Source organism: Rousettus aegyptiacus, unplaced genomic scaffold (genome assembly GCF_014176215.1).
Source record: "Rousettus aegyptiacus isolate mRouAeg1 unplaced genomic scaffold, mRouAeg1.p scaffold_m13_p_4, whole genome shotgun sequence".
In the NCBI taxonomy this organism is placed as follows: Eukaryota; Metazoa; Chordata; class Mammalia; order Chiroptera; family Pteropodidae; genus Rousettus; species Rousettus aegyptiacus.
In genome coordinates, this window is record NW_023416307.1 from 33,869,457 (window position 1) to 33,877,813 (window position 8,357).

General features: G+C 33.0%; 1 pseudogene; it reads right to left on the minus strand.

Annotated features, from left to right (window-relative positions):
- Positions 1-4,870: 4,870 nt before the first annotated feature.
- On the minus strand, positions 4,871-6,928 carry LOC107518721 (annotated as a pseudogene).
- Between the last annotated feature and the right edge of the window lie 1,429 nt (positions 6,929-8,357).

Below are 8,357 nucleotides of genomic sequence, written 5' to 3' on the forward strand. Positions count from 1 at the left end.
ATACGTGCTTAGGGAACAGAAACTAATTTTAACATTAGCCCAAGCAAAATGTATTTAGGATGGCTAATCTGCTAAAAAATACCCCCAGCAAAAATCCATTTTTTTTTTTATGTAATACCATTTTAATGGAATGGCCTTTTTATTAAATACAACTGACAAAGACCTGAATGATGCCTATTTTCTTTTAAGAATAGATGTTCTGAATTTAGAATTTAGGTATTAAAGGCAATTTAAAGGGATTAATAATTCTCTTAAATATACCAACTGTGATTACTACCAGAATTTATGAGTTCCTAGTTTATGCTAGGAGTTAAGTGTTTTAGGTTATGTTAATTTGATTTTATAGCAACCATGTGAGAATGATATTATTATACTAATTTTGTAGATTATGAGACTAAGCTTGGGGACATTAAAAGACAACTAGGAAATGGACCAGTCGGGATTTGATTCCCTATTAGCCTAAAGCCAGTTCTAGGATTCTTAACCAATAGGCTCTAATGCCTCAGGAAAAATATTTGCTTCTTAATGTTATGCTAGAAACCACAGTGACAGAGTAAAGTATACACAGATCACTATCTCTCTTGAATTTTGTCTGAAATGAATTTTGGCTTTAATTTTGGTCTCACTACAATGTAACTTAGTTTCAGATACTTGCTTCAAAATCCAAAATTATGTAAATGTTCAAACCTTCTGTGAAATATATGAAACAACTGTGCTTTTCACCTACAGACTTATGTTTAGGTGAGACCAGGTAATTGTCTAAGTGGTCCTTAGAAAGACAGTGTTAATAATTTACCTAATTCTTTGCTGAAATTCAAGTTGTTTCTGGAATGACTTTTCTTTCAAAATTTAACACATTTCTTCATTTTGCCAACCTAGCTTGATTTTACCTTTTAATTTTAATTTGAATGTGATGAAACTTATAATATTCTGAATTTTGATGGCATTGCAAACTATTATGGAGATTACATTATTTTGATTAAGGCACCCATAACTTTAATTTCATGAGCTAAGTGGAGAATTAGTATATACAAAATTAGACATGTGAATCCAAGTTGTGCTGCCTACAGAGTCTATCTACTAAAATGACTGTTTACGAAGAGTGGGGTGCCACAGTAAAACTCATAGGAGGGTCACTGAGAAGCATCACAAGATACTTTAGATTTTCAAGGAAAACACAAAGATACTCGATAACTGTTTAGACATCTGTTGGGCACAGTGCAAACTACTAGCTCAACGAACTTTATTTCTAAGCATTAGATTTTGCTTTATTCCTTTTGATAATTTATATTTATGGACCTGGATTTTGAAAGTTTGTTGATAAAAGCGAGTAGCATGAGAATAGCAGTATGGAACAAGAAGTGAGGGCGGTGTTGTCCGCTATGATTTAAAGGTTTGAGAAGTTATATATAGTCCAAGAGGAATACAAATCCCATTAGTAACTGGTTATTTGAGAATAAAAAATATATATTACTGCCTTCTTGAAAGTCATGTGTATTTTTTTCAAACAGATGCTAAAATTATTAGGATGTAAATATTTATTATATCCTAGATATTAAACTATTACTACTACTCAAAATACTAATGTAACTACTTAAAATATGGAACTGTTACCTATTTCATATACATAATATATAATTATGTTTATTATATAATTATAATATAATAAAATTTAATTTGTGCCACATAATTTTCTCACTCAAAGTATATAATTCAATAGTTTTACTATATTCACAGGTTTATGCAATGTCACGAAATTTAGTTCTAGAAGATTCTCATCATTCCCTTCATAAAAGAAGCACATAACCATTGGCAATTATTTTTCATTTCTTCCCAGTTTCCAGCCCCAGGTGATTATTAATATACTTTCTGTCTCCATAGGTTTGCGTATTCTGGACTTTCATGCTATATGTGGTCTCTTGAGACTAGGTCTTGACTAGCTCTTTTCATTTAGCATAATGTTTTCTAGGTTTATCCGTGTTGTAGCATCTATCACTACATTATTTTTATTGTTGAATAATATTCTATTGTCATTAAGGACATTTAATTTATCCAGTCATCATTTGATAGGCATTTGGGTCATTTCCATTTTCTAGCTATTACAAATAAAGCTACTGTGAACATTCATGTGCCAGTTTTTGTGTAAACATATGTTTTCATTTCTCTGGTGTATATAGATAGGAGTGGAGTTACTGAGTCATAACTCTGTTTAGTCATTTGAGAAACTGCCAGACTGTTTTTCAAAATATTACATCATTTTGTATTCTCACCAGAAGTGTGTCAGATTTCCAATTTCTTCACATCCTCTCTAACACTTGTCAATATATTTATTTATTTGTTTGTTTTTTTTGTTTATTTATTTATTTATTTTGATTATAGCCACCCTAGTGGGTGCGAAGTGGTATCTCATTGTGGTTTTAATTTGCATTTCCCTCATGGTTGATGATCTTTTAGTATACTTATTGGCAATTTGTATTTGAGAGTAAAATTTATTTAGATCCTTTGCTCATTCATTAATTGAGTTTTTACCTTTTTATTATTTAAGTTGAAAGTGTTTTGGTTATTTATATATAATCTGAGTACAAGTCCATTATTAGACATATGATTTGCAAATATTTTCTTCTAATCTGGGAGATGTCTTTTCATTTTCTTAATGGTATCCATTGAAGCACAACATTTTAAAATTTTCACGAAGTGAAATTTATCTACTATGTCTTTGGGTGTCATATTTAAGAATGCTTTGCCTAATCTAAGGGCATGGAAATTTTCTCCAACATTTTCTAAGAATTTTAGCATTTATGCTTCTGTGTTTAGGTTTATGATACATTTGGATTTGATTTTATTGTATTGTATGAAGAAGGGGTTTACCTTTATTCTTTTGCATATGAAAATCCAGGTTTGCCAACACCATTTTTTGAAACAAATTTTTTTTTTTGGTTTGGCTCCTTTGTCAAAAGTCAATTAACTAAAACTGTGAGGGTTTTTTTTTTTCTTTACTTTCAATTCTATTCCATTGATCTATGCACTTATCCTTATGCCACTACCGTACAGTCTTAATTTACAGACAAAGTCTGTAGCTTTGTAGTAAGTTTTGAAATCAGGAAATGGGAATCCTCTACCCTTTTTCTTTTTTTTTCCTAAGATTGGGATTTCATAGGGATTACATTGAATCTGTAAATCAGTTTGAGGAATAAGGACATTTTAGCAATTTAGAGAGTTTCAATTTATAAAAATGGGGTATCTTTCCATTTATTTAGATCTTTAATTTCTTTTAATAATTTTTATAAGTTTTACAGGAAAAGTTTACTAGCTTTATTAAAATTTATTTATTAGTATTCTATTAATTTTATGATATTATAAATGTAATTGTTTTCTTAATTCTAGTTTGTTTACTCCTAATATATAGAAATATTGATTTTTTAATATTTATGGTATATGCTACATCTTTACTGAGCTCATTTATTACTTATATTTTTTTATTGTGATAAGAACATTTAACATGAAATCTCTCAACAAATTTTTAAATGTATACTACAGTATCGTTAACTATATTAGGTATAATGTTATTGAGTAGGTCTCTAGAACTTACTCATCTTTTCACACATTGAATAACAGCTCACCATTTTACCTCGACCACAGTCCCTGGAAACCACCATGCTACTCTCTGCTTCTCTGTGTTTGACTATTTCAGGTACCTCATGTAACTGGAATGATGCAATATGTACCTTTGGTGACTGGCTTATTCACTTAGCATAATGTCCTCAAGGGTCATCCATCCATGTTGTACATGTGCCAAAATTTCCTTCCTTATTAAGGCTGGATAATATTCCATTGTATACACATTTTTATCCATTTAGATTATTTCCATATCTTGCTTATTGTGAATAATGATTCAGTGAAGGTGAGAATGCAAGTATCTCTTTGAGATTCTACTTTCAGTTCTTTTGGATAAATGCCCTGAAATGCAATGGCTAGATCATATAGTATTTCTGCTTTTAATTTTTTGAGAAGCCTCCATAGTGTTTTTCATAGTGGCTTAACCATTTTACATTCCCACAACAGTATACAAGTGTTTCAGTTTCTCCACATCTTTTTGCTCCATGTTCACCTCTGCATCATCCTTAAGTCTGTGATCAAAGCAGAAGTTTCTGTTCATGGTACCTTTTAAGACCCAGTATACAATAGTGGTCCAACACTGCCTTTGGGACCATCAGGCTTCACATTTGGTCATTCTACCCAGGATTTTCTTGGCCTTAATTATTATTGCTTAACTTGGGTACATTTAGAACTGAAAGCCAAAGCCCATGCAGCTTGAATGTATAAAAGACTTGCTTTTATGATATGGAGAGCTAACTGCATTTCATTACTTTAACTTCATGTCAAACTTTCAAATATTTTTACTTAGTAGAAGTAATCTATAGATTCCTGAGTCTTTTTTTAAATTTTAACTTCTTTTTATTATCTTTTAGTTATTATGTAATAATAATTGAATTATTATGTAATCATATCTGTGAAAGAATCCAAATTTATTGATTAAAAGGCTTTGCTTATGATTAATAAAGCAACTGAAAGACAAGTTGTTGAAGAGGTAGCATTTAGTGAATTAAATAATACAGTTTTGGGGAGAGGACCTGCAATTGATATACATTTGACTGAAAAAATTTTTCGTATTAGGTTACCATGCAGATTTATAAAACAATAAAATGTAGAAAAACACAAACGAGTAAAGTTTTATGTGATCCCAAGAGGGTCCCCTTTCCTTGATCGTAAGAAGCTAAAGCTATTGAGTTTACAGAAGTGAAAAACACCAACACTAAACAAAATCTATTGTTTTTAAATGTTTTCTCATTTTCTGTTCCTGACATAAATTTTAATTTTTTCAAGTGGCACCAAAATCTCTGAACCCCTTTCAGTGTCATCTAACACTTGAACTTCTATTTCTGGATAAAAAGTCTGTTCACAAATGAGCTGGGCAATTCAGTCACTCTTTTTTGACTTCAAACTTTTTCTTTGCCAAAATTAAAGAACACAACATTGATATTTTCTTTATAATCTTCATCTATGACACCAGCTCCTATGGCACTTCACTCCTGTGAAATGTTTTGCAGCCAAGCCAGAAGGAAGAGCTAGCTGAATGTCAGTTTTCATGAGGATTTTCTCTATAGGTGGTACTGTGTAATCAATCATAGGTACTGTATAGGTCATAGTCTGCCACCCGGGCAGACCTCTTGGCCCAGGCAGTGGCATGCTCTGGGAGCAGGACGAAGCAGAGCGCTAAGGCTCAGTACTCTGTAGTCCTCGCCACTTGCTGGGGAAGATGGCGAGTATCTCTCTTCAGAAGGCAGGGCAGAGCAGAGCGAGGGCAGAGATAAGAGGAGAGGGAAGGAGAGGGCGCAGAATGAGCCCGGCCACTGGGAACACACTCGAGTCTTGAGTCCTTTTTCAAACACATTTTATCCGAAGGCTCCAAGAATATTTTCTTAAATATTGTTTACAAAATTAATTGTTCCTCTTTCAGTTCTTATTTCGCTATTAAGAAATTTTCCAACTCTAGTATTCAGAATCTCTGACCAGAAAGCTAATGGGACTTTTGTTTCTTACCGACAAAAATGTAGATAAACAATATAATTGAGATTATGTTGGAAAGGTTAGTGTGACATGATGTCTTTGAATTGCGTTTAAGCACTGTAGAAATATAAAGGTAATTTTAACATCGGTAAGTGAAATTGATGCAATAAGAAAGAGTATAAAGCTGATCATTAGTATGGGAAAGAGAGGTATACAGAGAATAAACAATGAAAGATAAAGAGAAAAATTCAAAATGAAAATAATAATATTTGCATGGTTCACAGAGTGTTATGTATATAGTTTGCCTGTCAATCTTCCTCTCCTAGTGAAGGAATTATTTGGCTAAAGAACAAGGAACCCACATTCTCAAACTAACTACACAAAAAGGGGTTCATCATAAGGATCCTGGGAACAGCATAGAATCTACTTCTAGCAATATCATTGGGCCTCACAGGGACTGGAAAGCTCGAGTTTTTCTCTGTCTTTGAGGGCATATATTCTATTCTTTTAATTTGCACATTTTTTTTTTCATTCACATCTGCAAACTAGTTATCTTTTCAGAGCCCTCAGTCTGTGCTCTGTCATAATTTTAGTCCATATGTGGCTTTAGTCCATAGGTGGCAGCTTGGACCCTCTTTTGCTATATATTTCCCCATCTCTTCTTCTCCATAGCTCCATGACTCAGAATCAGTGACCTAATTCCATTTTTCAGGTAGAGAAAATATAATATGCTGAATTTGTCTAAGTTGTCTGGCCTTGGTCTAGTTACTATGACTGAAAGGATGAAGTGTGTTATGTTGGGCTGTTCTTGTGAGGGTTGTAGGTAAAACTGGTTCTCCAAGAGAATAAAAGACATATTAGCATATCTGTCGTGCTGTCTATTAAACTCCTTAAGGAAAGAGATCATGTCCTACTAATTTCTTTTCCTAGCACCTTGCACAGTATTAAAATGAATATTGAATAAAATAACCTTCTTTACTTCAAGGGCAATATGCATTCCTGGCTCCAGAGGGCATCGGTATTGACACAAATGAAGAAAAGATTCCAATCCCTTCTGTTTTTGAAGGATGTCATTAAGTTAACTTTTACCTCGGAACAATGGCTAACCTTTAAAAAAAAAAAACAGACTTCTTTGAACATACTTTAAAGACTTTTTCCATATCTGAGATCGAAGCAATAATGACAGTGCCCACCTAGTCATTGCTAAAGATCCATGATTTCCACACTATTTTTTAGTAGTGCACTTATGTTAAAATTTTACATAGAACACAACTAAATGCAAAATATAAAAATGAAATTCATGGTTTAAAGCAGATGTAAAAGAGAAACTTTGCCTGTTACCCTTCTTTGCTCTGCTCATCCTCCATAAAGTCCTCCCCTACCTTGGAGGCACCTCTGCAGCACCTCGAGGGCTCTAGAGACTACGATTTTTAAACCACTGCATTTAGATAAGAAGCTAGGAAATTTTAGTCTAACTTGCTTAATATTTGCATATGTTTGTACTTTTATTTACACGTGAGCATGATGCAAAAGATTTTGCAAAGATATAGAAAATAGTTTATTGTCTATACTTACTGCTGCAAGTTTCTTAGGGATAAAATTCGAAGGCAGAAATTCATTTATTCGATAAACTTTTACTGATCATTAAATGCTGTATTCTATGCTTGGCATAGAAATTTGAATAAGACAGGATCTCTGTTATCATGTGTTCATAGTCTACTCTGAAACTGTATCCAATGAGAACATTTATTTCTTTACCCTTAATACAAAATAGACAGCATGCCTAGAACCATTAGTGGCAAGGAACTAGCAAATATTTCAGTGTACAGAGTAAGTTCAGGAGCCCAGCTTTTTCCACTCATCTTTCTCCTGAACCATGCACATAAGACCATTATTGGTATGACCACTAGATTCTTTGGTTTCTGTGGTGTTTTCTACTTCTCTCCCATTTCCTGTTATGACTTGAAACATTGATTCCCTACCCCTCCATGGGAAAATGCTCGAACATTTTATAATTTACATCATTAGATCAGTGGAACAATATTGTAATGAAACTCAATTAAAGAAATATTTCTGCTTACATTGAAAAAAAAACATCATTAGATTTTTGCTTGTGATAATGTGGTGTTGGAATAGCAGACATTTTATATACAGATGTGTTTGTTCTAAGCCTAATGTATCTTCATAGAACTGTAGACATTGGAACTAAAAAAGAACTGAGAATTGATTGTAGGCTCTGTGAATGCCTACCAAAGATCCATTCATCACTTGATTTTCAACAGAATTCTAGTCTTGTTTAGGGTGGAAATATGCCCAAATTCAGCTAATGGATCTTAGCCATTGGAAGTACCACCACTTTAAGTGATGTTTAGAAATGTTTGAATATGTTTTAGAGTGTCAAAAGGACTAAGAGATAATACTGACTTCAGTGTCCTTCGGCTCTAGGTGCCAAATGACCTGGAATGTACAACTGTCTAGCATAACAAAAAATTTTCCAGCCTAAAATGCCCCTATGGTTCCTAATGAGAAACACTGGTTTAAGCAATTATTCTAACAACGTTATCTTCTTTGTCCACTTTAGTTTTTAATTAATATATGTACATATGACCAAGGTCTGAATAGTGAGATGCAAGGAGTAGTATACTAGAGGATGAGTTTCATGGGAAGTTTCAGGAAAAAAAATATTTCTGGTGTAAAATAGATATATATGGTTTGGAGTTTACCTAAGCCTATGTGATAGTTGGAGCTATGGCAGTAATCTTGCAACAAGGAAGATCAAAAGTCTCTGG